General features: G+C 40.7%; 1 pseudogene; it reads right to left on the bottom strand.

Annotated features, from left to right (window-relative positions):
• Positions 1 to 16,523, bottom strand: part of LOC101590787 — a 27,810-nt pseudogene extending 11,287 nt beyond the window's left edge.
• Positions 16,524 to 17,379: the final 856 nt, after the last annotated feature.

Here is a 17,379-nt window from a genome sequence, read left to right as displayed (position 1 = left end):
AAGCTTAGCACCTACTGAAGTTCAGGTGCAGATCTACAAAGTTTGGATTTATCCAGCTGTGCCTGGCTTGGGTCTGGCTGCTGTGCTCAGCTCCTTCCTGTTGCTGCCCTTGGGGGTGAACCTGTTGTGCCCCTCTGGCAAGATGTTCTGATCCTGGACTAGCTGAGTGGTTCTGTCCCCTACACTCTCTGTAGGGATTGCAGCTGCAGGGCTTCACTCCAGGCCTGTATTTCAGGTCTGAGCTGAGTCTGGAGGGGACAACGTGGAGTAGGGGGGAGAGGCAGGTCTCCAACACAGTAACCGGGCCTGGACTAGGACTCTATCTGGGGTTTCCTGGAATGGGGCAGAAATTCCTACTCTGTGGGTGGGGTGTGGGGGGTGTACTATGGAATGATGGAGGGCGTACCAAGAGCATGAAAGAGGGTGTCACCCATGCTGCCCCTGGGCTGGGACCAGTAGATTACATTAGCACAGGGTAGCCAGAAGCTCTGCCACACATTCACTGGGCTTGGGCTAAGACTGGATCTGGGGGTTCCCAGAACATGGCAGAAATTCCTACTGTGCAGTCAGGGTAGAGGAGGTGCTGGGGAGTGGTGGGGGGCATCCCAAGGGGGTGGAAGAGGGTCTCACCCACGCTGCGCCTGGGCTGGGACCAGTAGTTCCCATCAGTGCAGGATAGCCTGAAGCTCTCCCACACACTCACCGGGCTTGGGCTACATACTCACTGGGCCTGGGCTCATCCTAGCTCTTTGGGAGTCTGAATATAAGTGGATCAGTATGAGTCCAATCTAAGAAGTGAGACCCTGTGGACCTTGTACTAAAATACCAAAATAAATAAGTAAATAAATATAAAGTATAAAGGGCTAGTCAGATAGCTCAGCTGATTAAAGTGCCTGCTTAGGCAGACACAGGGACCAGGGGTTCCCGGGGCACACTGACACCTGACTGAGACTGGGCATGGTGGTGCGTGCCTGTAATCTCAGTGCTTGGGAAGCTGCAAACAGGAGGATCACTAGGAGTTTGATCTGTGTAGTGAGACTGTAGACCTTGTACTAAATACATAAAAAAAAGTGAAGTGCCAAATGAACTAGTTTATTTTTTAAAATTATCATTAGTATAGCTGTTATAGGAAAGTTAACGTAAAAAATTGGAAAGAAAATAGAATTGCTTTCAGTTCTTCCTGTACTTGATAATCATTAATATTTTGGTATATTTCCTTCTAATCTTTTTACTGTGCCTAGATATTTACATTGTTTGAAATGTGATTTGTTATATATATAATTTTATAATTTTTAATTTAAGATGATCATGTCATGTAGCAAGAGTCTGTGCACTGTGACAGCTTGCCTGAGCTCAAATCTTAACATTTTCCATGAACTGTCTGGGTGATGTGCTTTCTGTCCCCCCAGATTCCTTAGCTAGAAAGTGGTAAGAATGATAGTGACAATCTTGTCAAGTTGTTGTAGGGATCAAATGAGTTAACAAAGGAAGCGCCTTTAGTGTCTGACATTCAGAAATTGTATGTCAGAGACATTTTATTAAGCTACTAAAATCATAATAACTTATTATGTGTGAGACATTCTGAAGATTTTCACTCAAAATAGAAAGTGGGTAAATTCACAAAAAGTAGTGACATCATCACTTATGCAAAAAGAGGAGGAATGGTTGGGAGATGGCAAGGAAAATGCATTGGTGTGTGTCCAGCTGAGAGGATGGGCAAAATGCGCAGGTGAAAATAGCTATGTGGGCCTGGAGAATCAGTACAGAGGTTCAGAAGAGAATCTATAGGTAGATATATGGACTTAGGGAACATCTGCTTATAGTGACAGTTAATATGTAAATGAGATCACCAATGGAAAGAAATATGTAAATGAGATCACATTGGAAAATGTCTACATTATTTATTTATTTATTTTAAAAAATGTATTTAGTACAGGGTCTATAGGGTCTCACTAGTGGATCAGACTTGTAGCGATCCTCCTGTTTTCAGCCTCCCAAGCACTGGGATTACAGGCGTGTACCACCATGCCCACTCTCAACCGCAGCCCCAGTGGGCCCTGGGGGCAGGGCTGGCATAGCAGGCCCGGGGATCGAACCCCCAGCCCCTGTAGACATCTACATTTAAAGAATAAAAAAATGAAGTGGATCTAGGAAAGGTAAAAGAAAAGGTAAAAATCCAGAAGAAGAAGAAATAAAGACAGGAGAACAAAGGGAGTATAAGAGGAAATTTGATCTTGGAAGCCAAAAGTCTCATGTGGCTGACTCCACAGAATTTTATCTCCATGCTAACAAGCCTTAAGGAAGTTCTGAGGGAGAAGACCTACCAGAGTCCTAGAAGGGTAGTTGGCAGGAGCCCTTCTCTAACTCTCTTGCTTTCTTCCAGTACAGACTTGTAAAGGCAGTCTCAGGACATAGATCTGCCCAGCGCTGCATCTTCTCTCTGTCCCCCTCTCCTAGTCACCTCTGACCCATTCCACTTCCCCTGCCTCTGTCCCCTGGAGGTCTGCTAAGCCTCAACAGGAGAACTTGGTCAGCTAGTCCCTTAGAGCCTTCTTGGGTAAGTGCAGCAACTGAACTAAAGGCTAAGTGCTGACTACATAATCCTGTCTATGTGTCAGAGGATGACCATGACTCTCCTTCAGTGATTGCTGCCATTCCTTTGGTAGCAATCCAGGAGGAGATTAACCTTCTAAATTTAAAGATATCCTCAAGACAGCTAGGGCACAGGCCCATGTGGACTACACAGGACAAAGGAAAAGGATATTAATTTTCACAATATTGTTCTGTTTATTTTTGGCAGTTTTGGGTATGAAATCCGGAGTCTTGCGTGTGCTGGATGGATGCTAACACTAAGCTACACCTTTAGCATGTGCTTCTGTCCCCTAGTTTTAAAAGGAAGCTGAAGGATATATAATTGGAGGTGTAAAAGGACCCATGAAGGTTTAAGAGTAGAGCACAGGTACAGGGGAGACTTGAAAAGCAGCAGTGACAGTTTTTCAACAAATACAGAGAACATTGAACATACATAGAAATCTCAAAGTGGAGAGGAGTGTAGTTGAAGGATTTCATGTACACTGACCTTGGGCATGGATGTGAACTCCCTTAAGGCTTGTTAGCATGGAGATAAAATTCTGAAGACAGATGCTCTGGGATCAAATCCCAGGTCCACCACTTCCTAGTTGAGTCCCTGAGAAATTTCACAAATCAGCCTGTATCTCAATTTCTCATCAGTAAAAAAATTTGAAAATGACATTAATAATATCTAACCTTTGTTGGTTCGTTATGAGATTACTATGTCTTTATGTTTAGCCATCTTTTTTATGTAATTAGATCAAACATGAAATATAATCTTGGGGGAACCCAGTGATGGGACACAGCAGGAAATCTATGAACTGTGAGTCATAATTCAGGCAGTCAGATAGTAACAGGGAGACTTGGGACTGCCCTTAGTTTTCTTTGTTCATCTTATCACCACCTAATTATGTATGTGTGCTTATACATTACACACATTACCCACTGATTCCATAATCTTGGCATATTTTTATATTACAAAAATTGTCCTTCCATCACCCCAAATCTAAGTTATCAGAGAATAAGGACTTTGGTCTGCTTTGCTCATGGTTATGAACACAGTAATTCTAAAGGTAAATAACAAATCAAAAAGCCATTAGTGGGTGGGGAAGTTGGTTCAGAATGGAGCTGAGTTCTGCAAGAGCCAGGAGCAGAGGGGAGGCAGGGAGGAGGGACAGAAGGAGCTGTAGACAGGAAGGGCTGTGGTGGAGGTGGATAATGGCGGTGGAGGTGGGCAATGGCGGTGGAGGGGGGTGGTGGTGTCCTGTTAGGGAAGTGGTGGATGAGAGGTGGGGGAAGTGGAGGGTAGGAGTTCAAGCTGCAGGAAGCAGAGTTGTTGTTTGGTGTTGGAACATTCATGGGGGGACTTAATGGGACCCACACCAGACAAACACATTCCTCTCTGGTTTATTCCCATTTAGTCTCTTTTGCTGTTAATTTTTGGAAAATTACATGTGGAGTTAAAGTACTGATTGAAATGAAAATACCTGTTTAACCTAGTCCATGATTTTTCTGACTATCTTCTTTCATCTGTGTTGAGCTTGACTAAATTCTCAGGGGTTATTCTGTTTGTAATTCTGTATACATTGGAGAGTTTTTGTTTTGAAAGAAGCCCATTTGGCAGTATTTGCTTATCTAAATTGTGTCTTGATTTCTAATTTGTTCCTTCATAAATCTTACTTTCTTTTTTTTTCTGCTATATTCAAGAGTTCATTATTATCATAGAGTAGTGTCTTGGGTATTTCAGTAACTTAAGCGAATAATTATGTGTCTACTGAAGCTGGCCTCTGTTGGTAGTGTCCTCTGAGTCTGATGTTTTAAAAAAATATTTATTTGATAATATCATATGAAAGTTTAGTAGTATATTTAGGGTTCATAAGTACTACTAAGTCAAGTAATTGGTATAAGTCCCACAATTCTTAATTCTATGTTTCCTGTTTCAAATGTCAAAAAAGCTGATAAACCCATAGAAACCACAAACTATCCTCACACCATCAGGGACCAGGCATTCCCTCCTCAAAAGCCTGTTGTCTTTTACTTTCTCTCTTTGCTGAGACAAAATACTGGATGCCCAAAGTGAAGGGAGGAAAGGTTTATTAGCTCACAGCCTGTGGAAGTTTCAGTCCAGAATCAGCTGGCACCCAGGCAGGGTGGTGCTGTTATAGGGAAACCTCCAAATGACACAGGGAACAGAAATGATCTCTCAACCTAAAAAGTACCTGGGATGAGTTTCTGTTCTCTAAAACTGAAGAATGAATTTTAGGAACAAACAGAGGTTATGAGTTGAATAGATTTACTGGGGGGAAAGAAAGCTCCTGTCCGAGAAAGGGAAAGGAAGGGTCCCCTAGTGGGTTGGCCTCTGGGAAGCTGTCTTTTTCAGGGACTTTTATAGAGGAAAACCATGTGGTGAGATGGGTATAAGGTGGTGGAGAACATGGGAATTCGCTTAGGTGGAAATGAGGTGGGACAAAACTATGGTCAACCAATGAAATTACAAGCACCATTGCTCAGGTAAATTGATTAAATCCAGTACCAAATGGGGAAGCGAGTCATGTAGCAAGCAAGTATGAATATGGGACAGGGTCTTTTCCTGTTGGGGTCTGGGCTAGTGACTCATTTGGGCTCTTTTGGGGTGACTGATACCTATGTAGAATATCAATCCCTGATTCCCATCCCTAGGGAAGTATGTAGCTGTGTTTCCTCTTTTGTCTTGGTCTTGAGGTGTGGCCCATGCATGAGGGTCTGTCTCTTCCAAGTTGCAAAGACTTGTCTTCTATCTTGTCTCCTTGAGGGCCTGGCCCTGTCTGACTGCCTATCTAATTCAGCTGCCTACAGTGCAGTGAGGGGCAATGGTCCAAGGTGGTAGAAGACAGCAGATGCAAGCAGAGCCAACAGGGGAGAGAGGGAGCCTCTTTTCCTCCCTTATGTTGTACGCAGTAGGGCACGTGTACAACTTAAACCATCTGAGAGCCCTCCTCTGGCACAGACTGGGAATGTTTATAAAGTGAAGACCCTGCCCCCTACTGAGTCACCTAGTTAAATTTCTCAACTGAAGTTGACACAGTGAATCAACCATTACAACATCCTGGAGCAGACAGCCCCTAGGGCATGTCCTCTGCATTCTAGGGTGTAGAACTGCAGAGTTACTTAGTTAAGCCTCTGAAATTCTGAAGCTGACACAGTGTATGAACCATTACACCTGTGCCACACCCTGCTACCCTGCTGTGGTGGAGCAGTGCTGAATTTAAAAGTATTTTCTTTAAGTTCCTGCAGTGAACAGGATACCATTCCACACCAAGGAAATGATGTTTTGTTTGTTCATTTGTTTTTGAGACAGGACCTTGCTATTTAGTTCAGGCTGGCCTTGAACGCACTATGTTCAGGCTGTTCTTGAATGTGTAGCAATCTTCCTGCCTCATCCTCCAGTTTTAGCCTCCTAAATGCTGGGATTACAAACCTGTACCACTATGCCTGGTTGGAAATATTTTGTCTTGCAAGAATTCATCCAGTTTTAATTATTGCTGTTTGGAAGCAAAGCATGGCCAAGCACCTAAGTGAATAGTTGCTTTTTAGGTTTTACAGCCATTTCAATAAAGAGCAAAGAAGGGCTGGCTAGAGCAGATTAAAGCCCCTGCAAGCAGGAGCATCACCCAGGGGTGTGATTCCTGGGCCTGCCGTGTTGTCCCACCCCCGGGGCAAGCTGAGATGGCAATTGAGACTGGACATGGTAGCAAGCCTGTAATCCCAGGTCTTGGGAGGCTGTAAACAGGTGGATCACTACAAGTCTGATCTAGTAGTGAGACCCCGAACATCCTGTAGATCCTTCCCTAAAAATACATAAAGAAAAAAAAAAAAGAATCAAAGAGAGGAAAATGAAATTTAATAAGAAAAAACAAGACAGAAACACAAAAGCAAAACCTGAAAATTTGAAAGTATCAACATGAAAACCCTTTAGCTAGGCAGATTAAGGAAAAAAAAAAGGCTTAAGCAACATTGTCAGAAATACCAGTGGGAAATTATTAACAATCTCTGAGAAATATATTTAAATTGAGGAAGAGAAAATACTAAGAACTACTGAACACGAACATTAGACAATGTATACAGAATTACAAACTGTTAAAAGCAAACAAGCCAGGGAGATAGCTCGGTAGCGTAAGCGCTTCCCTGGCAAGCACAAGGACCTGAGTTCAATCCCTGGTTCTGTCAAAAAAAAAAAAAAAAAAAAAAAAAAAAAAGATTGGGAACAAAGCCAGGATGTACTCTCATCACTCCTTTTGACTGAAGAGAAAACACATGATCATTTGGTGTGCTCTTTCACAGACCTTGGTTTTCAAATAAATATATTAAAACCTCCAGATTAAAAAAATATTCAAAGTGGTTAGGATAGATATATAGTTACATTCTCTTAATGAATAGAGGGATTTGTTCTAATGGTGTTTGTAAATAGGATATCATGTCCGCATCTTGTACAGCAATTAACCACTAGGAAGAATGTATGCAATGTGTTAATTATTGAAACTGTCCTACCAATTTGATTTGAAACTGTCTCATTGCTATTTGTTTATCAATAAAATTATGGAAAAAAATGATAAAAAATAAAATTTTTAAAAAAGCAAACAAATAAAACTAACTGAAAAAGTGGTAATAAATAGGGGCCACGGTATGACAAGTGAAGACAGCACAGTACTGTGGACAATGTTCCAAAACTAAGTAAAAGCACACCTGGATTAACTAGAGAGTGAGTTATACTAAAAATAGAAGAAGTGTTGTAGGCAGCTGAATTAGACAGCAATATTATAGGCAGTCAGACAGGGCCAGGCCCTCAAAGAGACAAGATGAAAAACAAGGTGTCTTTCCAACTTGGAAGAGACAGACACTCATGCATGGGCCACACCGCAAGACCAAGACAAAAGAGGAAACACAGCTACATACTTCCCTAGGGATGGGCATCTGGGATTGATATTCTACATAGGTATCAGTCACCCCAAAAGAGCCCAAATGAGTCACTAGCCCAGACCCCAACAGGAAGAGACCTTGTCCTGGATTTATGCCCTTATGCCTGCTGGTTACATAACTCACTTCCCCATTTGGTACTGGATTTAATCAATTTACCTGAGCAATGGTGCTTGTAATCTCATTGGTTGACCACAGTTTTGTCCCACCTCATGCTCACCTAAGCGAATTCCCATGTTCTCCACCACCTTAGACCCACCTCACCGCATGGTTTTCCTCTATAAAAGTCCCTGAAGAGATAGCTTCCTAGTGACCACCTGCTTGGGGGCCCCCTCCTGTCCCTCTCTCGGACAGGAGTTTTCTTTCCCTCAACAAATATATTCTACTCATAACCTCTGTTTGTTACTAAAATTCATTCTTCAGTTTTAGAGAAAATGATCTTGTCCCAGGTACTGTAGGTTGGGAGATTACTTTTGTTCCCTGGGTCATCTGGAGTTTCCCTGTATCAGAAGTATTTGTACTAATGCTCACAACTTCTGGAACAAAAAGAAGAGGGAGTTCTTCCTCAGTCCACTGGCCTTGTGTTATTATCCTAGCAGCAAAGCCAGAGACGTCACCAGAAAGCTGAAGACTGTGGTGCTTAATAAAACATCCTCAGGAAAACATAGGCAGAAGAGTAGTAAGAATAGCATATGCCACGATCAGAAGTGATTTATCATAGGAATGCAAAAGCAAAACCCTGAAATTAGTAGCAGTAGCATGCCAACAGGACACAAGGGCCAATGGGAAAGAGTGATGAGTGATTAAAAATGGGCAAGTTGAGCACAAAATAAAACAGGTTTTATTAAAACTCACATTATGAGATAAATATCCATGAATCCATACCCAATAATTCAAAATTATTGAATAAATTAACAAAACCATGACAAATAACCTTCCTCACAAACCAGTTTCTTTCCAATACCTGATGTCCAGAACACAGCACTAGTTACCCCACCACTAGGGGGTGCCCTCTGGCTGCCTTTGTCCCAGTGACAGTGTACTCCTTAAATGTACTAAGTAACTGGTGTCAGGTCTCTAGCTGTGGAAGACAGTGGGGAAGGTTTGGTGCAGCAACGTGGGGGAACTAGCTGGTTTTCGTCTGCAGCCTATGCTGTGCAGGTGTGAAGCCACTCCTTGGCTCCTGGGCTCCTCTGGTCCTGGGCTTTTGGGCAGTCTGTGCCCCATGTGTATGCATTTCACAAGCATTGAAAGCAGGCGGCCAGCAGGAGCAGTCACTTGGGTCTCTGTGTCTACAATGAAGTTCACCATCATTTATCTTGAGGATTTCAGATACAATAAGGACAGACCGAGCCTTGCCTTTGAGCCTAGTCTCCAGGTCCCTTCTCGGTGAGCACCCGTTGATGGCGGGCTGCTAAGCACACATTCTTGGAAGTAAAATTTTTGGTTGCAGCAGTGTGTTTTTAAAGTGTGAGCATGTGAATTATCTCAATAAGGATGAAGGGAGTAAAAGCTGTAAGTTTGAGTTGAGATACTACCCAGTGAAAATATTGCTAAATAAAATGTACACTGGCCACATGGACACTTGATTAGTGCAAGTGGACACTCAGTGTAACTCCTGACGTGTTCTTCCAGGAAGCAGTATTCTCATGACTGTTTTAGTTTTAATCAACTTCATGAAGACAGTCTGATTGTCTAATTCCATCAGTTTATGTGGTAGATACTGATAAGGAAGAAATTATACTGTTCCAGCTAACTCTTTAGGTTCCCAAACTACTAAAAAAAGGTTTTTCTTTTTTTAGACAAGGTCTTACAGTGTAGTTCAGGCTGGCCTTGAACTCATGGTGAGCCTCCTGTCTCAGCCTGCCAAGTGCTGGGATTACAGGCTTAGCCAAAAAGTTGGTGTTAGAATTGCCAACATTTCTTTTCTCTCTTTGCATGAGGTACTTTCATTTTACTGGTGAAGAAAACATATTTGTTTTTTTCTCAGTTTAGCTGGAAATAACAGTATGTCAAAGTTGTCACACAATAAATTCTTGAGTGCTAAAGAGGCATTTGATAAAACTGCAATGTTCTTGATGGCGCTGTTCCCATTTTGAAATAAGTATAATCTATTTTTCTGTTCCCAAATCTATTTTCCCAAAATGACACTAATCATTTGTTAAAAAAAATTCAGACTGACATTTCAAGAGTATTTTTCAGGTAGTATTTAAATAAGAATTAGTTGATGTATCTTTGTGATCCTACTGGATAACTTCAATGTAAACCTTAAAGGGAACTGCTTTTTTTTTTTTTTTTGTACTGGGGATCAAACTCAGGACCTTGCTTGCCAGGTAGGCAGCAGGCACTTATGCTGCAGGGCTATATCCCTGGCCTGCCATTTCATATATATAGAATCTAGCTTGGGATATGGGGAAGAAAAATAGTGTTTTCACTGTGAAATCAGTAATTAACCAGCAGATCTGGAGGAGAAGGTTTTTTTTCTTCTTAAATTTGGTCCATGTAGGGGCTGGTGAGATGGCTCAGTGGTCTAAAGCACCTACTTAGAACAAGCTTAGCAAAGCACAGGGACCGCGGTTCAATCCCCCAGCACCACATGCCAGTCAGCCCCGCCCCCTGGTGGGCTGAGCTGGCCATACACACACACACACACACACACACACACACACACACACAAATATAAATAAATAAAATTAAAAAAAAATTTGGTCCATGTATATAGGTACAAATTATCAGACAACAAGTCTTTTTAGTGCAGTATAAAAAAAGAGCAAGCACACTGTTTGCTTTTTATGCTTTTACAATTGGGTCTTTTGTCAGTTTTGTACCATCTGAGACATTCACATGGGCTTCAGATGCAAAAAGAGTTGTTTGGTACAGGGTCTTGCTACACAGTTCACATTTGTAGTGATCCTTCTGTCTCAGCCTCCCCAGTGCTGGGATTACAGGAATGTACCACCACATCCAGTTTTGGTGGCTGGCTAAGCACCTGGGGCTGGCACGGCATGCAGCACCAAGGATTGAATCCGGGTCCTTGCACTTGCCAGGTAGATGCTTAGACAACTAAGCCCATTAGATACAAATTTCAAATGATACTATGGTAATGATATGCTTATGTATGAATAAGCAAATACAATTTCATCTTTTTTTTTTTTTTTTTTTTTTTTTTTCAGAACCGGGGATTGAACTCAGGCCCTTGCACTTGCCAAGGAAGCGCTTATTCCACTGAGCCATCTCCCCGGCCCACAATTTCATCTTTTAAGCATTATTTGAAACTGTCTTTTGGGTTTTGAGAAAGATGGAAATGTGATTTACTTGGACTGAAACTGGTCTATAATTTTTTTTTTTTGCAGTCCTGAGGATTGAGCTCAGGACCTTGCACTTGCCAAGCAGGTACTTATGCTACTGAGCTATCTCCCCGGCCCTTGGTCCATAAATTTTGTAGCAGCCTCCACAGACAAAGTGTTTATGAAAATAAAATAACTTAGGAAATTCAATGACAGTTTCATCTGAGTAGCTTTGAGTCCTGAAATGGATGTAAGTAGAACATGAAATTCTAGTAACAGGAGCTTCAAAATTTTTTAAAGTTTATTTTTCTGAAAAAAAATTTTTTTTTCTTTTTGTATGTTTGGTACCAGATCTCACTATGCAGATCAGACTCATGGTGATCCTCCTGTTTTCAGCTTCCCCAGTGCTGAGATTACAGGCATGTGCCACCATTCCCAGACTCTGTCACCAGCTCAGCTTGCCGTGGGGGTGGGGCCGGCAAGACATACAGGCCCCAGGATCAGAACCTGGTCCCTGTGCTTGCCAAAGCAGGTGCTTAGTCCACTGAGTTATCTCAACAGCCCTGAATTCTTTTTATTATAGAGGGAGAAAAGAAGGGATGGAGGGGGTGGGGAGAGAGAGAGAAAAAGAGAGACACAGAGAGAAACATAACAATGAAAGCCAGTTTCAAAACAGGTTAGTAGGACAGTTACAACAGTTGTTACACTGTGCATTGTTGTCTTCTTAATAGTTACTCAGAGTAGAAGATGCAGACATGATATCTTGCCTAAACAATATTAGTACAAAACTTTCTTTTTAATGAACTAAGAGAAACTAGCTTGTATCACTATCGTAATCATCTTGTATATACTATATTTTTTCTTTTTTTCTTTTCCCTGTTCCTTGATCACAGTTTGTCTTTTCTTTTGAACAGTCCCCTTTCACAGTATCTACTGTACATTTCAGAGCTTATTTACTTGTTAATTTTCTCACATTAGTGAGATAATATGATGTTTACAAATATGGGTTTAATTTATTTTACTTAAGAGTATGATCTTGAGTTGCATCAATTTATCTCTAAAAGTCTCCATTTTAGGGGCCAGGGAGATGGCTCAGTAGAATAAGCACTTACCTGGAAGCTCAAGGGCCTGAGTTCAATCCCCAGTTCTGCAAAAAAAAAAAAAAAAAAAATCTCCATTTTATCCTTATTAATGGCTGACCAGTACTCCATTATAGAAAAAGATACCTTTTTGTCCATTCTATTGTTGTTTCCAAGATTTAGCTATTAGGAACTGTACAGCTATAAACATGGGTACACATATATCTCTGTAGTATGATGTTTTTAATTCTTCTGGAAAGATACCCCGAAGCGAAATAACTGGTTCAAGTGGGATCTCCAATCCCAGTTTTTAAGGAATCTTTACACTGAATTCCGCAGTGGTTGTACCAGTCTGCACTCCCACCAACAGTGCAGAAGGGTTCTTTCTTTCCATAGCCCCTTCAGCATTTGTTATTGGTTGACTTTTTTTTTTTTTTTTTTTTTTTTTTTTTTTGATGATATCCATTCTTTGTGGGGTGAGATGGAATCTCGGTGTTGTTTAATTTGCATCTCTCGAATGACCAATGATGTTGAACATTACTTTTTCATGTATTTATTTGCCAATTGTATTACTCCACCTGAGAAGTGTATATTCATCTCAAATGTTCATTTTTGGGTCAGGTCTTTGAATTCAGGGAGCAGGGGGTCTGGTTTATTCAGTTCTTTATATATTCTAGATAGAAGTCCTTTGTCTGTGGGATAAATGGCTATAATTTTTTCCCACTCCGTGGGTTGTCTTTTCACTTTGGTGATTTCTTCTGTTGTGCAAAAGCTCTTTAATAAGTTGAGATCTCATTTGTTGGTTCTTCGTAGTGTTTCCCTTGCAGTCTGTGTTTTGTCCGTAAAATCTCTGCCTATACTTATGTCTTTGAGATGTGCTTACCTTCCCTCAGGTAAATTTAGTTTTTCTATTTTAATACTTAGATCCCTTATCAATTTTGACTTTAGTTTAGTACATAGTGAGAGGTATGGGTCTAGTTTTAGTTTTTGCCATGTGGAAAGCCAGTTTTGCAGCACCATTTATTAAACAGGCTGTCTTTCTTCCAGTGAACATGTTTGACTCCTTTGTCAAAGATAAGGAGGCTGAGTGTGTTTGGAGATGCATCTTCCACTCTGCTCCACTGATTCACAGATCTGTTATTTTTTCCCCCCAACATCATGTTGATTTTTATTGCAGTAGCTTTGTAGTGTAACTTCAGATCTAGGATTATGATGTCCCCTGATTTGTCTTCATTGTCCAGAATTGCTCTTGCTAGTCTAGGTCTTTCCTGGTTCCAAATGAATTGCAGGAATGTTTGTCTAGGTCTGTGAGGTACGCTAATGGTATATTTTGATTGGGATTGCATTAAATCTGTATAGCAGTTTTGGGATATGGCCATTTTCACTATGTTGGTTCTTCCTATCCACGAGCAAAGAATATCTTTCTGTTTTCTAATATCCTCTTCAATCTGCTTTTTAGTGTACTGTAATTTTCACTGTACAGATCTTTTGTATCCTTTGTTAGAGTCATTTTAAGTATTTCAGTTTGGAGGGATGCTACTGTGAAGGGAATGCTTTCCCTAATTTCTCTCTCTGTTTGTTGTTTGTGTACAGGAATGCTACTGACTTTTGAGTGTTAACTTTGTATCTTGCCACATTACTAAATTTGAATACTAAATCTAAAAGTCTTTTGTGGGGTCTCCTATATAAGGTATCCTGTCATCTGCAAATAATAATATAACTTCCTTTCTTATCCTTATTCTTTTTTTTATCCTTATTCTTTTTATTTCTTGCTTTTGTCTAATTGCTCATGCTAATGTACTCAGAACTATATTGAATAAGAGTGGTGATAATGGACATCCTTTCTTTCTTCCTGATTTTAGAGTGAAAGCTTTCAGTTTTTGATCACTTAGTATGATGTTGTCTTTTTTTCTGAAGGATCTATAGGGTGTTCAGAGTCTCACTACTAGATCTGATTCATAGTGATCCGCCTGTTTACAGCCTCCCAAGAGCTGGGATTACAGGCGTGCGCCGCCACTCCCAGTCCCAATTGCTGTCTCAGTGTTTCCTGGGGGTGGAGCTGGCACAGCAAGCTCAGGGATTGAACCCCCAGCCTCTGCCCCTGCTTGCAGGTGCTTTAATACACTGAGCTATTTGGCTGGCCCTTGTTGGTTTGTCATAGATAGCTTTTATCAGATTGAGATAAAGATCATCTATTTTAATTTTCTGTAAGGTTTTGTTTTCATGAATGAGTGTTGGATTTGGTCAAAAGGTGTTTTTGTTGCATCTATTGAGATATTCATATAGTTTTTGTGCTTGGCTCTGTGGATATGGTGTATTGTATTTTATTTTGCTATTTTGAACCATTCTTGTATCTCTTAGATGAATCCTACTTGGTCATGATGTATAATCTTCCTAATGAAGGAAGACATATAATCTTGCTTCTGTTGGCAAGTATTTTATGAATACTATGTTTATTAAGGAGATTGACCTGTAGATTTCTTTCTTGATTTTTTTTTAAATCAGGGTAATTCTTGTTTCCAGGAATGACTTTGGAAATACTGCTTTCCTTTCAATTTCTTTAAGGAATTTCAGCAATAGTGGCATTGGTTCTTTTGAAAATTTTGTGTTAAATTCAACCGTGAATTTATGAGGGGTCTGGGCTTTTCTTTGTTGGTAAATTTTAAATTACTTTTTCAATTCAATTGGCTGCTGACAGGTTATTTAGAATTTTCATATCTTGGGTTGGCCAGATAGCTCAGTAGACTACTGCTTAGGCAGGCACAGTGACTGGGGTTGGATCCCTGGTGTGCTGTGCTGGTCCTGCCCCCAGGGCATACTATGACAGCGACTAAGACTGGGCATGATGGTGCATGCCTGTAATCCCAGCGCTTGAGCGGCTGAAAACAGGAGAATCACTATGAGTCTGATCTGTGTAGTGAGTGAGATCCTATAGACCCTGTACTAAATACATAAAAAAAAGAATTTTCGTATCTTTTTAAATATTTTACACTTTTAAAATAAAATCAAGACAGAGGCTTTGACTTGGAGTGCAAATTCTTGTCCTTTCAAAGTTTGAAATGCAGTTCAAAACTATGTTAGTCTTAAAGGACTGGGTCATATGGTCCCATTAAAGAAGGCCAACAATGGTAATCTATGATCCCCAAACTTGAAAAATAAAGATGTTATGGTAAAAAAGAATATACAAACATGCCAGGACCTGTTGAACAATAAGGACCCCTCCTTACCTATTCCCCACCCAATGGCTTAAAATGCCCAGAAGAGTTATTGCAGAATTCTTTTAACAAGCTTAATTCAGACTGTCTCCACACCCTCCACATTTAACAGTCAAGGACAAATGTTTTCTAGCAGGAACACAGCATGGTAGCTCTGTTGCTGACTGTTCTTGAGACGTGGCTTTCTCCGAGCCAGATCTTTGGTCACCTGGACCAGAATGTATGGCGCTTCCACTTTCCCACCACTATTAAGTCTGGGTGATTACTGGGAGCTTCATAAATGCCAAAATGCAATAGCAAAAGGCAACCTCAATCCTCCAGCCCACCCAGCACAAATTCAGGAGACAAGGAGATCCAAGACATACCTGAAATTTCTGAATGATCACAACCAAAGTAAAGAAACAAGTCCATCACCCTATAGAAGAAATAAGATCAGAAATAATTTCTCAGGTCAAAAAAGAAATGACAGCAATCATGAAAGAATTGTTCAGCACAGCTAATGTAGACATAGATAAAAAATAGAGGAGAATAGAAAAATGATGGAAAAACTGAATGAACAATACAGGAAAGAATTAGGATGTATAAAAAAGATTCAAGCAGATATCTGGAAAATTAAGAATTTAATTGAAAGTTGGCAAAACCACTTATACAAAACTGAAGACTTTCAGACCTTGAAGAGTGTGTTGTAGCTAATGAATATGAAAGGAAAGATCTCTTAAAACTAACAAGGAAGAAGGAAATAATTCAACAGCTACAAGATGACAGAAGAAAAGTAATATGAGAATAATATGTGTCAATCAAACAACAGGAAACAGCACAAATGACATAAAACAGAAAATTTTCCAAACAGAAAAATCTGACATACAGTAAGTGAAGCATATAGAACTCCAAATAGCCATAATCAAAGTAAATCTACACTTACACACATAATGATCAAGACCTCAGAAATTCAGCAAAAGAATAGAATATTAAAAGCTGTTAGAGAGAAAAAACAGATTACCTGCAATGGAAAGGGCATCAGTCACCAAAGAACAGCAGGATGCTTGGGTGAGGTGTGCATGTGTGTGTGTGTTTACTCTCTGACTCTGACAGAGGTGAAGGAGAAAGTTTCTTGTGTATTGCTTTGGATTTGTCTGGTCCCTTTCATACCAGGGTTGCCATCTCCTAGGCTGTGGCCAGAGCATGACATATGTAGTCTGCTAAAAACCAGTGCAGACTATCTACTCCCTAAAGTGCTGCCCATCACCTGTAAGTCCACAACTTCACCAGAACGTAAACTTGTTGCCATAGATTCGATCTTGAATGACCTCCAGAGATCCAGGTGTTAAGGGCTGGGTTCCCAAGATGGTGCTATTGAGAGGTGGAGTGACCTTTAAGAGGCGGGTCTTCTGGGAGGACATGAAGTCGTTGGGTGTCATCTCACAGGGAACTATGAGATCCTAGCCCCCTCCTCAGCCTTTTTAAACTTCCCGATCATCAGGTTGGTGATATTTTCCCTACCAAACACCTTGCTGAGAGGTGATTCTTTACCACCTGGTCATGGGCTAAAACTTCAGAAGAAGAAGCTGAAATAAACCTTTTGTCTTTATAAACTGATATTCTCAGCAATTTGGTTATAGTGACAGAAAGCCAATATGCTTGGTCCCTGGTCCTGCACTCCTCAAGGAGTTTTCCTCTGATGGTTGTGTTTTCATCTCTATGAGCTCTCTGCTACCATACCCTTCTGCCCTTAACTTACCATACCCTTCATCTTACCTTTCTGCCCAGGTCTGTGTTTTTTCAGTGAGGCACAAAACAGAAGCTTCCCTTCACCCCTCTCTGAAGATGCCAAAGTCATTCTTGTTGTGTTTAGTTCTTTCATTAAGTGTGTGCCTGAGTAAATCAACAATCTGTTTTTCAGATACTTCTAAATGAAAATTCCCAGAAATGACTTCTTGTTCTTTGTACCAGTGAGTGTTCTCGAGAAGTACAGAATCAATGAAATGTTTATGTACTTCAGAGGCAAATAGAAGCATTAAAAGGACAGCTAGGACTTGGAGGCCGATTGATTCTCCATCGATGGGCACTGACTGGGATCATTCCCAAAATGTCAGGCCCTGAAGGCTCAGGGAGGGAGGATTTTATGGGATTGTAAAGAGGAAATACAGAGGCAGAATACCTGGCTGTCTTTGTTTGTTTGTTTGTTTGTTTTTCTTGGCTGTCTTTGACGAGTTCTTACATTATAATGGTAGTAACCAGCTACACATCACCATGACCAGCCACTTCTAGGAGACA

This window comes from Octodon degus, unplaced genomic scaffold, assembly GCF_000260255.1.
Source record: "Octodon degus isolate 3935 unplaced genomic scaffold, OctDeg1.0 scaffold00144, whole genome shotgun sequence".
In the NCBI taxonomy this organism is placed as follows: Eukaryota; Metazoa; Chordata; class Mammalia; order Rodentia; family Octodontidae; genus Octodon; species Octodon degus.
Note: the sequence above shows the minus strand (reverse complement) of the source record. Positions and strands in the feature narration are given on the sequence as shown.